The sequence below is a fragment of the Bombina bombina genome, chromosome 7 (assembly GCF_027579735.1).
Source record: "Bombina bombina isolate aBomBom1 chromosome 7, aBomBom1.pri, whole genome shotgun sequence".
Taxonomy (NCBI): Eukaryota; Metazoa; Chordata; class Amphibia; order Anura; family Bombinatoridae; genus Bombina; species Bombina bombina.
Window position 1 is genome coordinate 318,474,944 of NC_069505.1, and position 22,296 is coordinate 318,497,239.

At 37.2% G+C, this 22,296-nt stretch overlaps 1 protein-coding gene across 1 annotated transcript in view; it reads left to right on the forward strand.

The window, feature by feature from the left end:
• The window catches only part of CPNE9 (copine family member 9), a 929,037-nt gene that overhangs the window by 70,129 nt on the left and 836,612 nt on the right, over window positions 1-22,296 (forward strand). The gene's annotated exons all lie outside the window — the stretch shown is intronic.

Genomic DNA, 22,296 nt, shown 5'->3' on the forward strand with positions numbered 1-22,296 from the left:
GGGGGCGCTATAGCACATAATGGGAGGCACAGGAAGAGTGACATGTCGCACTATCCTATGTAAACCACAAGCTGCTTCTAACTTTTGTAAAACATAGAACGGCCAACAATGACACTTGCCATTTTGTGGTTAAGGCAAAGGACGGGATGTAGGTGAAAGAAAGGCACTGAGGTCGAAATAGCTCTGAGATTGTTTGTTGTCTTGATCAGTAATTTACATTTAACCCCTTCCTGCCGCGTCTTATTTGTCTACATCGGAACAAAGTTCAGATGTAAATAAATAGGTAAACATTTAAATCCCACGATCGTTCATGCGATCGCGTGATTTCAATGATGGGATCGGGTCAGGGTGGAGTGCCTATGACGCTAGGCATGCCCTCCAGCCCGCGATTCCAGTTAGAAAGCCGTTATGGTTTCAGTACAGGCAAACAGCTATGACGTTCCATGCCAACCTATCGGTGCTAAAGCCCAGCGCAGTTAGGACAGCATGGAACGTCCTAACGGCGGGAAGGGGTTAACACAGAAGTAACAAAGTGCAAATTGAAACGTGAGTGAAGCACTTTCTTTTGAGTGAACGGAATCAGCTCTTGAGAGCTGTATGTGAACCCTGGGTCAGATGTGAATCCCACAAATTAAAACGAAATATTGCATTTTTTCTTAAAAGAGAAAAAATAAAGTAACATCTATTATGGGGGGGGGGGGTTGTCTTCGACTTTAAAACCCCTGCTCTACAGTACAAGATGCATTCTACAAGACATATATAACAAAAAGAACATTTATACCCAGATACTATTTAATAAGATATGCATTAATTCTACATTATGAACTGAGGTATAGTAATGCTCTTTTTAAGAATTAATTTATACTCTGTCTTTTCTTATCATTTTGACTTTCCTCATTTTTTTTTCTTCAAGAAATCTCTGCTCCGTTGGCTTGTCTTGTTTCTGTCTCCTCATTGAATTCTTCGCTGCTCCCATAGTGACGCTTTTCCTCCCATAAATGTGTAATAGCAGTTCATGAATTAGTGAGCTATCTAAGCAAAATTTCCTCTCATGGTAGGTTGGCTGTCAAATACAATCAGTGTTTATCTCCGGAATTCCCAGCAATCCCTGCTCACCTCTACCTGCTCATTCTTTTATGGAAATATTTCAGATGGTTGTTTTATTTTGTCATTTTTCTTCCTTTCTTCCTTCCAATTGTCCCTTCAGACAAATTCAATATTTATACTTTTTGTCCCCCTCTTCTTTCACTTATTTTCTTCTTATTTTCATTAAAGGGACAGTCTAGTCAAAATTAAACTTTCATACTTCAGCTAGGGCATGCAATTGTAAACAACTTTCCAATTTCACTTTAATCATCAACTATGCTTTGTTCTCTTGGTAATTCTTAGTTAAAAACTAAACCTAGGTAAACATATGCTAATTTCTAAGCCTTTGAAGGCCACCTCTTATCTGAATGCATTTGACCGTTTTTCACAGCTAGAAGAAGTTAGTTCATGTGTGCCACATAGATATCATTGTGCTCCCTCCTGTGGAGTTACTTATGAGAGGGTGCTAAAATGCAAGTTTGTCAGAAGAACTGAAATAAGGGGGCATTCTGCAGAGGCTTAGATACAAGGTAATCACAGAGGTAAAAAGTATATTAATATAATCGTTGGTTATGAAAAACTTGGGAATGGGTAATAAAGGGAATTATCTATTTTTTAAACAATACCATTTCTGGAGTAGACTGTACCTTTAAATCAGCTTTATTGACAATTTAAATAGTACAAAATAGGAACATATTAACACAATCTGTAGAAGACCATATTATTTATACTACTGCTAAATACATAGGAATGGAATATAAACCAAAAGAACTGTAACAGGAATTCAACTGACTGGTCAGATCCTGGAGCAGTCACAATAGACAAAGAAGATATAATAATAATACATAGATGCCTACAATATAATTCAAATGATATATTTGTCTGTAAAATAAGTAAAAGGAGGTAAAGAGTAAAAGACAGGAATCATACGAGATGTAAAGGAGGGAGAGAGAGGAGATGGTGTGAAAGAATATGCATTATGCTGTACTAGAAGATTCCCTATGTCCTTTCTATCCACTTCCCCTTATTTTCTCATTCTCTCTTTGCCCACTACCCACCATTTTGTTTCACCCTCTCCCTGTCTTCTGCTTTCTCCAGTTATGGGTCTATAAACAACATAGGAGTTCTCAGAAATGTTACTGTCAATGTTGACTAAGAAATTAAACTAATTAAAAAAAATATATAAACTATATTGTCATGTAAAGATGTATTCTTACATTTTATAGATAGAACATGCAATTGTAGACAACCTTCAGAATCCAATTGACTTCTATTATCTAATTTACTGTGTTCTCTTGATATCCCTTGTTGAAAAGCATTCCAGGTAAGCCCAGGAGTAGTAATGCAGAGCTGGGAGTTAGCTACTGATTGGTGACTGGACAAAAATGCCTCTTATCAATGGCTCCATGAGCGGACTGAGACCAATCAGGGCCCCGGGCAAAAATTAGGGAAGGGCCCCCACTGTCTCACACTTACCCAAATTTATGCAACTGAACATGGAAGCCTCCCTCCCCTGCCCCCACCAGGCCCCCCAACCTTCAGGGCCAGGGCCTCCAACGTCAAGGGCCAGAGACAGGGCCCCCAACCTTCAGGGCCAGAACCCATACTCCATGGCCCTCACAGCAACAGACTTTTGACAGGACCCCCCACACTCTAGGGCCCACTGAGCAATAATCCCCACATCCAGGCACAAGGGCCCCCCTAAACCCACACTTAAAGAGACTCTAAACCCAAATTTTATCTTTCTTGGTTCAGATAGAGCATGCAATTTTAAGCAACTTTCTAATTTACTCCTATTATCAATGTTTCTTCATTCTCTTGCTATCTTTATTTGAAAAGCAAGAATGTGAGTTTAGAAGCCGGCCCATTTTTGGTTTTCAACCTGGGTTGTCCTTGCTGATTGGTGGATAAATGCTTTCCAGGGTTCTAAACCAAAAATGGTCTGGCTCCTTAGCTTAGATGCCTTCAAATAAAGATAGCAAGAGAACAAAGAAAAATTGATAATAAGAGTAAATTAGAAAGTTACTTAAAATTGCATTCCCTATCTGAACCATTAAAGAAAGAAATTGGGTTTAGTGTCCCTTTAAAGGGATATGAAACTGAAAATGTTTATTTTATTATTTAGATAGAGCATGTAATTGTAATCAACTTTCTATTTTATTTCTATAATTATTTTTAGGTTCAGCATAGTTGCTTAAAATTGCATCCTCTATCTGAATCATGAAAGAAAAAAAATGGGTTTAGTGTCCCTTTAACTGTTTAGCTACTGATAGAGCAGCTGTCAGCCCCAGCTTAAGAAGCACACCAGTAGACCTGAAGATGCCATTTGGGGGCCCCCTACATGCTGGGCCCTTGGTCCAGGTCCTATTTGCCCGGCTTATCAGTCCACCCCTGATTGGCTCACCTGGTGTGTTCAGCTAGCTCTCAGTAGTGTATTGCTGCTTCAGCAAAGAATACCAAGAGAATGAAGCAATTTTGATAACAGAAGTAAATGGGAACGTTTATAAAATAATATACTCAAAATCCTAAAAAAGAATAACAGTAATAGGAGGAGCCTGAAAAGAGAAAGAGAATATATATATGTGTGTGTGTGTATATAAACATTTTCTATATGAATATTAAATCCCCTTTAGTTTAAATAAACATCATATATAATTTTACATTTAAAAAAATATAACACTTTTCTATGTATGCCACACAGTTATGGTTACTGGAACACAGGAAAACTAAACTACCTGAGCTACAATGTATTTAGTAAGTTTTGGTAATTTCTGCATGAGCTTTAAAAGTCTTTCATTACTTTTACTTTTCATAATGACATAGTATACTTAAAGGGACATAAAACCCAAACATTTTCTTTCATGAGTTAGGTAGAATATACAATTTTAAACACATTTCCTTCATTCTCTTAGTATCATTTGTTGAAGGAGCAGCAATGCACAACTGTTTTCCAACTGAACACATGGGTGAGCCAATGACAAATGGTATATCTATATGCAGCTACCAATCAGCAGCTAGAACCTAGTTTCTTTGCTGCTCCTGAGCTTACCTAGCTAAACCTTTCAGCAAAGGATAACAAGAGAAGGAAGCAAATTTAACAATAGAAGTAATTTGGAAAGTTGTTCAAAATTATATGCTCTTTATGAATCATGAAAAAAAAATGGGTTTCATGTCCCTTTAAGTATGTTGTTATTTCATTATAGACACAGGTTAAATGTGTTTACAAGGACTTGAACCTTTGAAGTTCAATTAAACTGCACTGTTTTTGCAGTTTTCCTTTTTTATAGTCACATCACATAGAGAAACAAACTCTTGGTCAATTTAAGACACATATGATATTTGTCAACAAACAAGTACTCTGTGCAAAGCATCTTCAACAGAATCGTCTAGATTTAGAGTTTTGTCGGTAAAGACCCGCGTAGCTAACGCTGCTTTTTTTCCCAGTGCACCCTTAAGACAACGCTGGTATTTAGAGTTGTCTGAGGGGCTGCGTTAGGCTCAGAAAAGGGTGCGTTGAGCCTAATTTTGCTCCACATCAACCCTCAATACCAGCGTTGCTTACGGTAGCGGTAAGCTAGAAAAACGTGCTTGTGCACGATATCCCCATAGGAAACAATGGGGCAGTTTGGGTGGAAAAAAAACCTAACACCAGCAAAAAAGCAGCGTTCAGCTCCTAACACAGCCCCATTGTTTCCTATAGGGAAACACTCTCTAAGTCTGCACCTAACACCCTAACATGAACCCCGAGTCTAAACGCCCCTAACCTTACACTTATTAACCCCTAATCTGCCACCCCCGCTATCGCTGACACCTGCATTATACTATTAACCCCTAATCTGCTGCTCCGGATACCGCCGCAACCTACATTATCCCTATGAACCCCTAATCTGCTGCCCCTAACACCGCCGACCCCTATATTATATTTATTAACCCCTAATCTGCCCCCCCAATGTCGCCGCTACCTTACTTACACTTATTAACCCCTAATCTGCTGACCGGACCTCGCCGCCACTATAATAAATGTATTAACCCCTAAACCGCCACACTCCCGCCTCACAAACACTATAATAAATGTTATTACCCCCTAATCTGCCCTCCCTAACATCGCCACCACCTACCTACAATTATTAACCCCTAATCTCCCGCCTGCACCGTCGCCTCTACTATAATAGTTATTAACCCCCAAACCTAACTCTAACCCTAACACCCCCCTAACATAAATATAATTTAAATGAAACAAAATAATATTCCTAAAATTAACTAAATTAGTCCTATTTAAAACTAAATACTTACCTATCAAATAAACCCTAATATAGCTACAATATAACTAATAGTTACATTGTAGCTATTTTAGGATTTATATTTATTTTACAGGCAACTTTGTATTTATTTTAACTAGGTACAACAGCTATTAAATAGTTAATAACTATTTAATAGCTACCTAGTTAAAATAATTACAAAATTACCTGTAAAATAAATCCTAACCTAAGTTACAAATACACCTAACACTACACTATCATTAAATTAATTAAATAAATTACCTACAATTAGCTAAATTAAAATACAATAAAATAAACTATTCTATAATACAAAAAACCCCCCACTAAATTACAAAAAATAAAAAAGAATTACAAGAAGTTTAAACTAATTACACCTAATTTAAGCCCCCTAATAAAATAAAAAATCCCCCCAAAATAAAAAATTCCCTACCCTATTCTAAACTACCAAAGTAATCAGCTCTATTACCAGCCCTTAAAAGGGATTTTTGAGGGGCATTGCCCCAACGTAATCAGCTCTTTTACCTGAAAATAAAAATATAATACCCCCCAACATTACAACCCACCACCCACATACCCCTACTCTAACCCACCCAAACCCCCCTTAAAAAAACCTATCGCTAACCCCCTGAAGATCATCCTACCTTGAGTCGTCTTCACCCAGCCGAGCCAAATTCTTCATCCAAGGTGCGCAGAGGAGGTCCTTCATCCGGTAGAAGTCTTCATCCAAGCGGGGCAAGAAGAGGTACTCCATCCGGTAGAAGTGTTCATCCAGGCGGCATCTTCAATCTTCATCCATCCGGAGCGGAGCGGAGCCATCTTCAAAGGAGCCGACGCGGAGCCATCCTCTTCAACCGATGACTTCCCGACGAATGAAGGTTCCTTTAAGGGACGTCATCCAAGATGGCGTCCCTTCAATTCCGATTGACTGATAGAATTCTATCAGCCAATCGGAATTGACCCCTTAACGCTGCTTTTGACGGCTAATGCAGAACTCTAAATCTAGGTGTTTGTTTTTGTGCTTAAAGTGACAGTCCACACCAAAAATGTTTTGTTTAAAAACATAGATAATCCCTTTATTTACCATTTCCCAGTTTTTCATAATAAACACTGTTATATTAATATAATTTTTACAGCTATGATTACCTTGTATCTAAGCTTCTGCAGACAGCCTGCTTATCTCAGATCTTTTGACAGACTTGCATTTCAGGCAATTAGTGCTGACTCTTAAATATCTCCCTGGGAGTGAGCACAATGATATCTACAAACAGATCATGTTATTAGCTATTTACAGCAGCCAGACTATGGCCTCTAGTTATCAAGCCGTCAACCGCAAATACGCTGGAATTCCGCAGTGTATTTGTGGCGAGGCTGATTCGCCATAGTTATTAACCCCTACTGCCCGGCAAAAGTAGAATATAGTGACGTAAGCTTCGATCTGCTGGACTCAGTCCGACACAGATCGATTCTTACGTCACTAGAGATGTTCCGAATGCAAGTTCGGCACAATCTGACTACTTTTGGTAGTTATCAAACTACTACCAGGTACGCTCGTCACTATTCCGGGCCAGCATACTTGGATTTCAATCCGCCGCCCTGGAGGCGGCAGATCCCATAGGAATCAATGGGAGTCTGACCATAGCGAAAGTTCATGTTCGCTGCAGCCCGATATCCCATTGATTCCTATGGGAAACGTCTGCACCTAACACCCTAACATGTACCCCTAGTCTAAACACCCCTAATCTGTCCCCCCCCCTACACCGCCGCAACAAAATAAATTTATTACCCCCTAAAACGCCGCTCCTGGACCCCGCCGCCACCTACATTATACTTATTAACCCCTAATCTGCCACCCCCTATACCGCCGCCACCTACATAAACTTATTAACCCTTATCCTGTGGATCCCGGACCCCGCCGCAACTAAATAAATTGTTTAACCCCTAAACCGCCCCACCCGGAGCCCACCGCCACCTATATTAAAGTTATTAACCCCTATCCTGCCCCCCACTACACCGCCGCAACCTACATATTAACCCCTAAACCGCCGCTCCCGGACCCCGCCGCAACTAAATTAAATGTTTAACCCCTCAATAGGCTCAATAGATCAGCCAATAGAATGCGAGCTCAATCCGATTGGCTGATTGGCTGATATATATTAAGGTGCGCTAGGACAATAGATATCAAACACCCCCTTAGTAGACAATATCCCTAATAATTGTCTCAAAAATAATAATAGGAAGGAAAGGTAGGTTAAAGGGAGGCGCTGGAAGCCAAAGATATCAACACAATTTTTTTTTAATACCATCAATATTTAAATAAAACATTTATGCAACTAATGAATTTATAAAGAGGGACGTCTCCCTAGGGTAAATGTAAAATTCACAACACAGAATTGTATACTGCTTAAATAGTTAATATATCATAAATACAAATTAGAAACAAAATAAAACCATAGAAATTTAGAGCTGTATATTCTATGGTTTTATTTTGTTTCTAATTTGTATATATGATATATTAACTATTTAAGCAGTATAAAATTCTGTGTTGTGAATTTTACATTTACCCTAGGGAGACGTCCCTCTTTATAAATTCATTAGTTGTATAAATGTTTTATTTAAATATTGATATTATTAAATTTTTTTAGTGTTGATATCTTTGGTCTTCCAGCGCCTCCCTTTAACCTACCTTTCCTTCCTATTCTTACTTTGAGGCAATGCCCCGCAAAAAGCCCTTTTAAGGGCTGGTAAAAGAGCTGGTTACTTGGTAATTTAGAATAGGGTAGGGCATTTTTTATTTTGGAGGGCTTTATTATTTTATTAGGGGGCTTAGATTAGGTGTAATTAGTTTAAACTTCTTGTAATTCTTTTTTATTTTCTGTAATTTAGTGGGGGGGGGGTTGTACTATAGTTTAGTTTATTTAATTTAATTTAATTTTAGGTAATTGTAGGTAAATTATTTAATTTATTTAATGATAGTGTAGTGTTAGGTTTAATTGTAACTTAGGTTAGGATTTATTTTACAGGTAATTTTGTAATTATTTTAGCTAGGTAGTTATTAAATAGTTATTAACTATTTAATAGCTATTGTACCTAGTTAAAATAAATACAAAGTTACCTGTAAAATAAATATAAATCCTAAAATAGCTACAATGTAACTATTAATTATATTGTAGCTATCTTAGGGTTTATTTTACAGGTAAGTATTTAGTTTTAAATAGTAATAATTTAGTTAATATGAGTAAGTTTTATTTAGAGTTATTAAAATAATATTAAAGTTAGGGGGGTGTTAGTGTTAGTGATAGACTTAGGTTTAGGGGTTAATAAGTTTAATATAGGTGGCGGCGGGGTCCGAGAGCAGCGGTTTAGGGGTTAAACATTTAATTTAGTTGCGGCGGGGTCCGGGAGCAGCGGTTTAGGGGTTAAACATTTAATTTAGTAGCGGCGGGGTCTGGGAGCGGCGGTTTAGGGGTTAAACATTTAATTTAGTTGCGGCAGGGTCCGGGAGCGGCGGTTTAGGGGTTAATGAGTTTAATGTAGATGCGGTGGTGTAGTGGGGGGCAGGATAGGGGTTAATATGTTTAATATAGGTGGCGGTGGGCTCCGGGTGCGGCGGTTTAGGGGTTAAACAATTTATTTAGTTGCGGCGGGGTCCGGGATCCGCAGGATAGGGGTTAATAAGTTGAATATAGGTGGCGGCGGTGTAGTGGGGGGCAGGATAGGGGTTAATAGGTATAATGTAGGTGGCGGCGGGGTCCAGGAGCGACGGTTTAGGGGGTAATAACTTTATTTAGGTGCGGGGGGGCTCCGGGAGCGGCAGTTTAGGGGGTAAAACAGTGTAGTTTAGTGTGGTTGCTTAGTGAAAGGCTATAAAAAAAGCTGCGAAGAAGCCGATGAGCAGCGAGATGACTATTAGTTAACAACAGTCCACTGCTCATCGCCCCATACTTGGTGCGCGGCTTCTTGACAGATTTTTTGATAACTTTGGCAAACATATTCAGGTCCGCGGCAGCGATGGTAGGCGAGCTTCGTCGAGCGTATTGGGCCGGCGAATGCAGCTAAGTAGACGGCTTCATAACTAGAGGCCTACGAGTTAAGCGGTGGACTGTAGAGTCTTATAAATTAGTCTATAAGCCTACTTAGGTTTTACCTTTAACAAAAAATAGCAAGAGAAATAAGCAAATTTGATGATAAAAGTAAAGTTGAAAATTGTTTAAAATGACATGCCCTATCTAAATCATGAAAGTTTAATTTGGTCTTTACTGTCCCTTTAAATCAAGCTCAAAAAAAGGACTTCCAAGGATACAGTTTTTTTTTACTGTTTTACTTTAATTATCTGCTACTGAATATCTCAGCTATTCTCATTGAAGGTGCCTGATACACAGATACTAATGTGGATATAGCACTTTGGTGTTTAGGGTGCATGACTTTGTCTCTATATTTCCCCTTTAGTAGGGGGTTAAACACATAAAAAAGCCTAATACATGGGTTTAGTATTGCATTATTATGTACATTTAACATAGCAGGATGTAGGGAAGCTAAAGTGATTAACTGATGGTAGGTTAACGTCTCATTGCCCTTTAGTTGCTGCATTACATGCATTGAAGAATATCACTTTTGTTTGCCAAAAACGAAATAGTTTCTGGCAATTACTCTCAATGTGAATTGGAATCCACTCTTTTCTGAAAGTGGTATGAGTGGGCAGTACAAGACAAGGCAGCAACAATGTGTTATTTAAATTTAATTTTGCAGGAAAAGACCTCATCAGTAAGCCACAGTAGCTGAAAATTAATCAGCTGTTCTATCTATACATTGAAATGTCAATTTCTTAAGTCAATATCAGACGCTTTTCTTATTTAATTTGTTCTGAAAAGCTTTCTCAATGTAATTTGTATGCTTATTAGTAAAGGATTGAGGAAATCCTCATCTGATAATCATGTATAGCTGGGCTAATGCTATTTTTAAAACCAATTTTACATTTTTATGAGAAAAGCAAGGAAGAGGAATTAACTGGTTTTATTACTTACAGCAAATCTGAAACTGTTACAGATATTTTTTTTTAATGTAATATTTTTATCGCTTTAAAAGGGCAGAAGAAAATTACATCTAGATTTAAAGGGACATGAAATACAATTTTTTTTGTATGAGTCAGATAGAGTGTAACACTAACAGTCGAAAAATTATATGCTCTAATTAATTAGCGCATGTTATTTTAAGACTAGCGACCCTGCACTATTGTGTGTTTAACCCCCCCGCAAAGGGGTTAAAGACACAGTAGAAGTGCCGCTTGGGACACGCATCGCTCTGCTGGTTCCGAGCAGAGGCTGGTGCACTGCTGGTCCCGAGCAGTCGTACCACTGCTAAATCATCTGAATGCCAGTTATATGTTGGCATGTGGGGCAGACTGGGCATCATTTTTCTATCGCAATATGTTCACTTTTATACTTTGACAAGTATTGTTTTTAAAAATATTTATTTCTATTGTTTGTTAAAGCACCGTTTCCATTTTGGCGTGTTCTTAAAACAAGATGGCGTCTTCCAGTTTCTGTTGATAGGACCTATAAATATCTTTTTATACTAGATTTTAGAAGAACAGAAACTGTAAAGCATGAACCCTGTTCCCTTGCAACATTGTTTTTGAGTCAGAGGACCTTCAAACGAGATTGCACATTTGTGACCGGGTTTTTATAGGGTACACACCTTTGTGCATGCTAAGTCCAAATACGGTTACAATAGTGCATTTCAAAGTGTTTGCACCAACACTATTTAATGCACAGTCACAAAGGCACTTTCCAGTTTACAACTTCAAATGTAGGTGCAAGTACTTTGAATTGAAATGCACTGTTGTGATTGTGACTGTGTTTGGACTTAGGGGTTGATTTATCAAAGGCTTCGCACCCCTACGACTGCAGGTAACTCTTCGCCATCTCTTAGGTGGCAAATTTCTGCCTGCGCGTGATTGACTGTGCGGGGGCGGCGTTGCACAAGAGCACAAAATTGTGTTCTTGTGCAATGATGCTTTCCGCTAGTGGAATTCAGTCTGCAAGAGGCGAGCTGCGGCGCACAGGGCCCCTGTCCGCTGTAGCTTGATAAATCGACCCCTTAGAGTTCAGTAAGTTTTTTTAAAATCTAGGAGTTAGCTGAACACATCAGGTGAAATGACAAGAATAATATATGTGCAGCCACCAATCAGCAGCTATTTCCCAGTAATGTAATGCTACTGCTGAGGATATATACATATGCTTTTCAACAAATGATACCAAAAGAATGATGCAAATTTGATAATAGAAGTAAATTGATAATAGAAATAAATTGTTTAAAATTGTGTACTCTATCTGAGTCAATTTTAACGTTACTGTCCCTGTAATTCTGCAGGGTACACTCTTGCACTTTTGGGCACATTGGATAGCCACCATTTTAAAGGTTAAATTGCAGAAAAAGCAGGCAAAATAAATGAATGAATGCACATAACAAGTACATTGAATTGTATGTTTTTTTTTCTGTGCCATGAAAGTTAATTTTGGCTTTTATGTCATTTTAACAAAAGATACCAAAAAAAAAAGGTAAACTAAATAATAATAAGTTAATTCTTTAAATGTATTCTCTGAATGAATCATGAAAATTTTATTTTTACTTATATGTCGCTTCAAACAAAAAACCATCATAGCTGCAAATAGTTTGAACTGATCATTTTTATAAACATAAAGAAAGCTATGTCCTGTTGATAAAACTGGACACTTAAGCTTTGTTTTTGCTCATTGCAACAAATGTTATTCGGATACAAAAAGACGCATTGGGCCCAATAGAGTGGGGTAGAAGGTCCATGGACTGTGGTTCCACTGATCTACACTAACACACCTTTGTTTTGACTTCAGCCTTGATTCGGATAACTGGGGGACTGTACTAGAACAGTGGTTGTGCTTAGCAAACACCAGATCCTCGTTGAGCTGCTTAGTGAACCTCTGTTGTCTGTAGAGGAACGTTTTGTTGCACGTTCCCATGAGACAACTCACACAGTGCTTGATTCTGAACTTCATAAGAAAAAGTGCCCGGCGTCTCCAAGCTTTAATTTCGCCTGAATAAAAGCTCTACAAAAAGGAGGCTTATGAAGAATGACTGTGAAGCTTTAGAGTCTAATCTGTATGAAATAAAGATAACACGCAAGAACGCGATAGAACGGTGTCCTTGGAAAGTAACATGGAGGACACAAAGAGACAGGATTTAGAATACGGCTGTTATTCCCAGTTCCCAGTGACACAGATGGAAGTTTTTTTGTTTCACTAGTTCTACAAAGTCAAAAGGACATTTTAAAATGATTCTGCATAGATACAAACACACTGATTACTGTGGAGGTCGAAAAAGCAATGCAGCGTTAAAATCACTAGAGCGCAATCCATTGCTTTTTTGCCCAGGTAATATTATGTACATGGAAAAAGTGTGTGTGTCCCGGAATCATTGGTTATTTTGAAGCCGCTAGAAAAGTTTGGGAAAATTACAACATTAGTATGTGGATAATTGTTTTGCCAGAAAACCTATATTAGAGGCTTTCTGGCAAACAATTATCCACATACTAATGTAATTTATTTTGTGTTTTCTTTATCAGCTTTTTTTCCTCTTGTCTGTTTCACATTTATTTGCCACTAATGCTTGTGTGAAAATCCAACAATAGTGTTCTGGGAGTAGGAGACTCTCAGCCAGTAAGCAGTTAGTTTTAGGTACCATTTCTACACAGACATTCCTTTCCTGTTTGCTTCAATATCAATTTCAACACTTTCAACTTATACAAAAATAGTTTAATTCCTGTTCTTTCATATGTGCTTTGGAATTATTTGATTTTAATATTCTTTTAATGTATACTGAAAAATGTATGCCTTTAATGTATCTGTCTGTCTGTCTGTCTGTCTGTCTGTCTGTTTGTCTGTCTATTGTCACATATATTTAAAGGAACATTAAACACTTAGAGATGGTAATATAAAATGATAAACTGTATATATATAAAAAAAAAACTCTGCAATATACTTTCATTATGTATTCTGTCCCCTTTTCCTGTAATTCTGAAATTGTGAGCTTTTGTTGTTCCTATTATAAATGGAAGGGCAGAACACTGTTATATTACACACAGCCATTGGCTGCACACTCTATTGACCTATTTATAACTGTCCCTAATTGGCCACTGCAGGGAAGGTAACCTAAGTTACAACATGGCAGCTCCCATTGTTTTATAGACACTAAAATGTTACACTTATTTTGTTAATATTTAAACAACTAATTAAACTTTAAAAAATACATCTACATGTTATTCTTAGACTAATCTTTTTTTCTAATGCATTATTCTATCTAGTATTTATTTAGTGTTTAATGCCCTTTTAATAATTTTAGTAAAGGCTATACTTATGTTACATAATTCTGCACATAGTATATATATCTTAGACTTATCCTGTCCCTTTAAAGCTGTATCCTCTCTCAGTGGACCACTAGATGGAAAATGTAATTCCAATTTAAAGGGACATGACACCCATTTTTTGCTTTCATGATTCAGATAAAGTGTGCAATTTTAAACAACTTTCTAATTTACTTAAATTATCAAATTTTCTCCGTTCTCTTGGCATCTTATTTTGAACAGCGGAGATGTACGCTCAGAAGCATGCATTTGTCTGGAACACTATATGGCAGAAGTTTTGCAAGAATGTTATCCATTTGTAAGAGCACTAGATGGAAGCACTATTTCCTGTCATGTGGTGCTCCAGATGCCTATCTATGTATCTCTTCAACAAAGAATACCATGAAAACAAAGCAAATTTGATTATAGACGTAAATGGGAATCTGTTTTTTAATTCTATTCTCTTTCTGAATCACAAAAGAACGTTTTTGGGTTTCATGTCCCTTTAATGTTAAGTAAATTAAATATAATCTTAGTGTATGCATCATTTAGACTATATATATACCCTTGTCATCTTTGTTAATATGAGAAGCATATAACTAAATGATTTCAGTGCAATAATGACATCAAATCCAAGGATAGTAACAGATATTGAAGAAGTAAAGTATTTTCTCCCTATTCGGCGCTTGTATACAAAACACTTTAAGTATAGGTTGCTTCACCAGATCAATAAATGATATAATACTATTATGTCCTCAGGCTAAAAGGCATCTATAACTCTTTGTGTGTTGTGCTATTGCTCCCTTTTCTGTGTTTTTCACAGCAGAGCAAAATTGCTTAACATAAAATCCCTCTTCCAGAGTAACTTTATATTTGGAGAAAAAAAAAAAAAGAAGATACAAATATAAGCCACAAAAAGTCAAAGGCGAGCCTATTATAAGAAAAAAAGGATTCTGGGAGATTAGGCTGCTGAATTTAAAGCAGTTTACTTTACAAGGAAATACTTGTATGGAACTATAACAGAATCTAGCTTATCCGAATAAGATACACAAAATCTCTGGGATAACAAGCTAAAAAAAATATTGGAGTTTAAGTACAAAGTTTGGGACTTCCATTTCTAAGAAATGACTAACTTTTGGCGGTTTTTGTGTTTGATAAACAATTGAATGTAGACAATAAAATATACAGTATATAGAAGATACAAGTTTCAGAGACGTTTTGAGATGATAAAACCCTGTTTCTATCTATCTATTGGGTACTTATAGAGCGCAAACTAATCACCCGTGAGGGACTCAAAGCGCCAAGGCTGTTTGAGGTCTGTTCTCCCATATGGAAATACTTGCATGGAATTAAAACAAATTCTAGTTCAACTAAATTAAATAATCACAATCTCTATTAGAGTTTAGGTACAAAGTTTAAAGCTGCGATTTCTGTGAAATTACAAACGTTTTTGGGTCTTTTTCTGTATTATTAGAAGGCAATGAAATGTAGACAAATATATATATATTCCACAGAGAAGTTTTAGAGGAAAGTTTAAAGATATGGTCACACATGAGATTCATGACACGCTATTTGAGGTCTGTTCTCCCAAACAAGTGTAGTGTAAAATTACACTATGAAAATAAAAACATTTAATTTAAAAATCTCTTCTTCCCTTCTTGTGTGATCAACAAGGCTCAGAAATCTATAGCAGATTGTTTAGATAGGCCTAGATTACAAGTGGAGCTTTACTTTTTTATCGCTCATAAGTGCTAGCTGCGCTCAAGGCAAAATCAATATTGCCATATTAAAGTAAACATTTAGCGCATGAGCAAAAGACCCAGTCTTTTCTTCCTATCACTTTCTAACCCAAATTTCCTCTAGACCAGGGGTCATCAACCTTGGCTCCCCCTACTGCATCTTCACAGTAAATACATATATATGCATTTTGTGATTGGCTGCTAGCTGTCACATGATGCCGTTGGAAGGAAAATGTAACAAATCTACTAAACATTTGAAACTTTAACTAAGTGCTTTTGCATTGTCTATTTATTATGCATTTATTGATTGTGTTAGTCTGTTGTGTTTAGTGGTCCTTTAATTAACTTGCTTTGTTCTGTTGTCATCCTTGGTTGGAAGTTTTACCTAGGTAGGCTCAGGAGCAGCAATGCACTACAAGGAACTAGCTGCTGATTGTTGGGTGCACAAATTTTCCTCTTGTCATTGGCTCACCGAATGTGTTCAGCTTGAGCCCAGTTGTGTCTTGATGCTTTTTTAACAATGGATACCAAGAGAATGAACCAAATTTGATAAGTAAATTTAAAAGTGGTTTACAACTGTATGCTCTATATGAATCATAAAAGTAAAAATTCTGGGTTTCATGTAACCTTAAAGGGACAGTACACACATTTTTATATAACTGCATGTAATAGACAATAATATAAAGAAGAATATACACAGATACTGATCTAAAGCTTCATTACAAAGCCTTTTAAAAACATACTTAAAAGCTCCTAGTTTAGGGCTGTGGATGAAGTTTGGCTGGGATAACCAGTGAAAGGGGCTGAGAAAGAAGGAAGACCAGACCTGCATATAAAAAGACCCATTACACAAACAGAAGGAAGCAGGAATCTGTAGACTTGAGTCTATATCTGATACTTTGGGGCTTGGTTAGGATTCTGAAAATCAGCACAATGTTATTAAAAAATAAGCAAAATATTGTTACAAAAATACTCTGAGATGGGCTACATAAATGGATCATCTACAAAACACTTATGCAATAAAAAATCTAGCATACAGTGTCCCTTTAAAGTGATATAAAACTCAAAACATGTATTTTATGATTCAGACAGAGCATGCAATTTAAAAAAAAAAAGTTTCCATTATACTGTAAAGTAACTTCAAAGCATTTTAGTGAACTACCCTTAAAGGGATATGAAATCCCAAAAATGTATTTCATTATTCAGATAGAGAATACAATTTAAAACAACTTTCCAATTGACTTCTATTATATAATTTGCTTCATTCTTTTGATATTCTTTGTTCAAAAGCATATCTAGATAGGCTCAGTAGTTGCTGATTGGTGACTACACATAGATGTGTCGTCTGATTGGCTCACCCATGTGCACTGCTATTTCTTCAACAAAGGATATCTAAAGCATGAAGCAAATTAGACCATAGAAGTACATTGGAATGTTGTTTAAAATTGTGTTCTCTATCTGAATCATGAAATAATTTTTTGGGGGTTTAATGTCCCTTTAATGAAATACATAGTTCCCAAGGAAAAAAATTGCCTTTAACACAATCACTGAGGGGTCTGGAAATACTGAGGAGAATCACCAGACCAGAAAGGTTTAGGGCATTGATCATTCTGAAACAATTCTTGAGACTTGTCAGGTCTATAAATTGCCATTTGCTTGTGTCAGTGTGACATAAAAACATAACATTGACACAAAAATGCCACGTTTGACATCGTGTTTAAACAATGTCTCTCTAAAAGTGTCAGCATATGCTTATGGATGTATAAGAATTGCTTTTCACTTCTGCTGTATAACATATGGAGCCATATGCCTCCTCATTATAATACAAGCGGCAACATGAGAGTTGCTTGACACATGAGCTACACATAATCTAAAAACAAAATGGTGGCTCATTGGCTTCACAATAGTGCCTAAGCGATTATGTTTAAGAGGCATTTGTCCCTTTTGTTCTTCGGTCAAACACCCATAAATGGAACTTGCAGATCCCAACTATCTCTAATTTTGGAATCTTAGTCCAACTGTGCTGATTTCTTAAAGGGACATTCAGCCAAAATTGGAATCCACATTGAGGCATTTCAGTATTTTACACACAGCACATGCTAACAGAGCCTAAGGTGCTTGTGCCATCTGAAAATGACTCAGTTTGTTAAAGGGACAGTCAACTCAATTTTTTTTATTGTTTTAAAAGATAGATAATCCCTTTATTACCCATTCCCCAGTTATGCACATAAAACATGGTTATATTAATACACTTTTTACCTCTGGGATTACTTTGTTTATAAGCATCTTCTGACGCCCCCCTGATCACATGACTTTATCTATTAACTTGCATGTAAGCCAATTAGTGCTGTGTTCGAATACACGGGCGTCAGCACAATGTTATCTATATGGCTCACATGAACTAGCTTCCCCTGATGTGAAAAGCAAATACAAAAGCATGTGATCATGGGGCTGTCTTTAGGGACTTAGAAACAGACAGAAATTTAGAGGTTTAAAGATTATGCAGTGTATTAATATAACCATGTTGGTTGTGCTAAGCTGGGGAATGGGTAATAAAGTAATTATCTATCTTTTTAAAAAATAACAATTTTTGTGTTGACTGTCCCTTTAATTGCTGAGATGATACAAGCCCCACTGGTATACTGAACAGCTGCAGTTATTTACAATGCTGGTGCACTGGGAATATCTAGCTATGCTTCACATGCACGTGCAGAGAAAAATGTTAATGCTAAAACTTTGATAACTTTTACTAGAAGCATTTTTGCTAATTCATGTATATTGCAAATATGTTTTTATTCAAAGATGTCATTAAACTATGTGCATTTAAATTTTGATCGGAATGTCCCTTTAAGCCTCCATCCTGTTTGCATGCTTCAGATAAAAAATATGTTGCTTGTACAGTATGCTAAACCACTGCTCACAGCCCTCCCATAGGTTTTTAGACAGGAACTGGAAAGGGCAAAATAGACTACTATGCCCTTGTCTACCCTATAGCAGGGTGCTGCTCATGGTGGTGGAACTAAGTAAAAAATAAGCTACACTCTTTGTATTCCACCATATTTAAAATATAACATATGGAAGTGGTTAAAACAACTTTCCAATTTACTTTAATCGTCAAATTTGCTTTGTTATCTTGGTATTCTTTGTTAAAAGCCAAACCTAGGTAGGCTCACATGCTAATTTATTAGCCCTTGAAGGCCACCTCTTATCTCAGTGCATTTTGACAGTTTTTGTACAGCTAGACAGTGCTAGTTCATGTGTGCCATATAGGTAACGTTGTGCTCACTCATGTGGTGTTATTTATGAGTCAGCACTGATTGGCTACAATGCAAGTCTGTCAAAAGAACGGAAAAAAGGGGCAGTCTGCAGATGCTTAGATACAAGATAATCACAGAGGTGAAACGTATATATTAATATAACTGTGTTGGTTATGCAAAACTAGGGAATTGGTAATAAAGGGATTATCTTTAAACAATAAAAATTCTGCAGTAGACTATTTCTTTAACAAATTAATAAAATAACACGCTCACGCTCACACTTTCACTCACTCTCACACACACTCTTACATACACTCTTACACACTCTCACCTACACACTGTCATACACACATACACTCACACACACCCTTACACACACTCACACACAAACACACACACAGTCACACACACTCACACAAACTCACACACATGCTCACACACACACACACTCATACACACTCTCACACACACACTCACACTCACACACACCCTTACACACACTCTCACACACACTCTTACATACACTCCTACACACTCTCACATATACACTGTCACACACACACACTCACACACACCCTTACACACACTCACACACAAACTCACAGACACACACGCTCACACTCACACACACACACGCTCACACACAAACACACACATACACACTCTCACACACACTCTCACACACAAACATAAACTTATACACACTTTCACACGCACACACTCATACACACTCTCACACACACAGTCACTCACACACACGCTCACACACACACTCATACACACTCTCACACACACTCTTATTTATACACACTCGCACACACAAACTCACACACACACAGTCACACACACTCACACAAACTCACACACTCATACACACTCTCACATACACTCACACACACTCTCACACGCACACACTCATTCACACTCTCACACACAAACTCACACACACACTCAAACACACACACACACTCATACACACTCATGCACACTCACACACATTCTCATACACAAACTCGCACACACACACACACACACACACACACACTCTCACACACACTCTCACACACACTCATACACACTCTCACACACAAACTCACACACACAGTCACTTACACACACTCTCACACACACACTCATACACACTCTCTCACACACACAGTCACACATACTCACACACACTCTCACACACACACAATCACACTCACTCACACACTCTCGCATACACACTGTCAATGCTACCAAATTTGGCAGAGTTTACAAATAAACTTGAGAATAAACAGTGATGATCTTTCTATTTGATTACCTCCATATGTTATATTTGTAATATAACCCAGGATGCTGAACCAAAAATGGGCCGGCTCTTAAGCTCACATTCCTGCATTTTCAAACAAAGATACCAAGAGAATGAAGAAAAAATAATAGGAGTAAATTAGAAAGTTTCTTAAAATTACATGTTCTATCTGAATCATGAAAGAAGAAAAAAATGGGTTTCATATCCCTTTAATGTTTTTAAGACAAATTAACATCCTTATTACTGCAATTATTTTTCAATAGCCAAACTTTACTCACCATTTGCCTTAATTGTAAAAGTCAATCTGGGCTTTAGTCTGCAGACAAGGCTAACCACTATAATAAAGTTAGTATAAAATAAAAGAAAGGGGGCAAAATAAATAATATATATTGCAAAGTTGTTTCATTATGTATAACTAAACATTTTGTATACACATGTAAAGGTGTTTACTGTTCCTTTAACAAAGCAATACCATCTAATCAAATAATGCAGCAAGTCCTGTCATATAATAACAATTGATTAAAAATATCTGTTGAATGTTACCATACATATTGCTAGCAATTATATATGTTTCATACAAGTACACATTGATAGTAGACTGCATAGGGATATGTTTTATGAATCGTATTTGTTATCTTCTGATTATAGCACTATATAGCATAACTATAATTACATACATATATACATAAACTATAACATAGCATTACAAAATAACCACTGTACTCATTTCTCTAATTTTTTTATAATAGTTAACATATTTGTAATATTTTAATCACATAATATTTTATTTTTCAAACATATATTTAAATTAAAAAGGCGATGGCAAAGCCATGTATGGCTGCTATTTCTAAACAAAAGGGATCACAGAGAAGCTTTTACAACCATTTGTGTCATGATTGCACAAGCGGTATGTAAAAGAGAGAGAGAGACAGAGAGAGAGAGAGAGAGAGAGAGAGAGGAGAGAGAAAAGAAAGTGTAGTTCATTAACAAATCTAGATAGGCCAAAAAGCTTGTTTTTCCCACAGAAAACATTTTGTGCGTAGTGGAGGATTTTAAACTCATCTTTTACCTCCCCCTAATTTTAAATGTTGTTATATATATATATATATATATATATATATATATATATATATATATATATATATATATATATATATATATATATATATATATATAGTTTTAACAGGTAAATAAAAAACAAAAAACAAGGCTCTATTTCTGTTTAAATGGAATGATAGCAAAAATACTAAAAATTCTCTGGTATTTTGGGCAAGTTCTTCTCTGAAAGTCCCAGTAGTGAAGGGGTTAATTTAATTAAAACAATTACTTATTGATTTGAAAGAATATATTCAAATGTATAACATTATTGATATTAACAGTCAAGTGATGTCAGCAATGATGTCTTTGAATGTTGTAATGAAGGTATATACACACTCTCACACACGCTCACACACTCTCTCACGCTCTCTCACACACACACTCATACACAATCTCACACAATCTCACACACACACTCATACACAATCTCACACAATCTCACACACACACTCATACACAATCTCACACAATCTCACACACACACTCATACACACTCTCACACATACACTCATACACACTCTAACACATACACTCATACTCACTCTCTCACACACTCACACACTCTCACACACAGGGCCATCTTTAACACAGGGCAAAAGGGGCAACTGCCCAGGGCTCAGTCTTTGTTGAGGGGCCCAGACTGCTGATGTCATGTGACATGGGGGGGGGACACAGTCAGTCTTAATATTGTCACAGTCAAAAGATCCTTGCTTATATTTATTTGTGAGAAACTGTGCCAGACCGTACCAGTGTCATGTGTCATTCCAAGCTAGTGCCATGTGCTGTTTTAGATGTGCACTGTGCAGCACTGGATGCTAAGCCCTAACTCTGCATCCAGCCAATCCCACTGCATCAGAAAAGGTCCTGCTGGGGTTACCACTGTTACCAGGTAACTGCTCTGGTGGTGGGAATGTTTCTGGGTAGGGCTGACTGTAGGCGCATGCAGCAGAAAGCTGGAGTGGCAGGCACGTGAGGATTTGAGCATCTGTGCAGCTGCACACACTGCTCTCGTCTGTATCCATGCAGCCTTGCGCAGACAACATCCAATCTGCTGGTCCCCTTAGTCCTGCTCTTTTTGCTGTGGCTCTAAGATCAACTAACTGAAGTTTGTTAGGGGAACAGTGCTTTGTAGAAAGGTGTCAGTGGGAAGAATAAGTGAGTGTACACACAC